Source organism: Cherax quadricarinatus, chromosome 74 (genome assembly GCF_038502225.1).
Source record: "Cherax quadricarinatus isolate ZL_2023a chromosome 74, ASM3850222v1, whole genome shotgun sequence".
NCBI classification, from domain to species: domain Eukaryota; kingdom Metazoa; phylum Arthropoda; class Malacostraca; order Decapoda; family Parastacidae; genus Cherax; species Cherax quadricarinatus.
The window spans coordinates 3,740,364-3,741,021 of record NC_091365.1 but is presented as its reverse complement, the minus strand read 5'-3'; positions in this window follow the sequence as shown (position 1 = coordinate 3,741,021).

Here is a 658-nt window from a genome sequence, read left to right as displayed (position 1 = left end):
TACATTCTAGTTGGTCTGAGTAGTATATGGCTGTGCCACCCCCTTGTTGGTCTGGCCTACAGTTGTGTATGGCTGTGTAACCAGGAATGGCATAGACATCTGTACTATCAGGCTTTAGCCAGGTTTCAGTTAGTGTAATGATGGACATATTGGCATGTAAGGAATTTAGTAATGCTATGAGGTCATCGTAATGCTTGCTTAAAGATCTGATATTGTAGTTAAAGATAGTTATGTTGTTGTTGGCACTGAGAAGTGCCTTTGATTGTTCTGCAGTGTAGTAATTACAGTAACTGTTTGATTCATTTAAGTCATTAAATAAGAGGTTGGTATCAGGATCAATGCTTGTAATCATAAGATTTGTAGTGAATCTATAGTTAGAATTAAGTATAAAACAAAGTAAATAGTCTTAAGCTAAAAAATAGCACCTGAATTATTTAACAAATGTAATATAATGAGCTAAGGTAGTTTTTTTTTTTTTTTTTCTGGAATGAAAAAATATCGTTAATTGGGGGTCCACTGTACATTGAGATTATGTATTTACAATAATGGGTTTCAATGCAAAGAGAGCTTCTGTTATGCCTAGGCATTATGGGCCAACTTAATATTAATTGGCTTACTGACTACTTAACACTAAGAATTATATCATAGTTGTACGGTA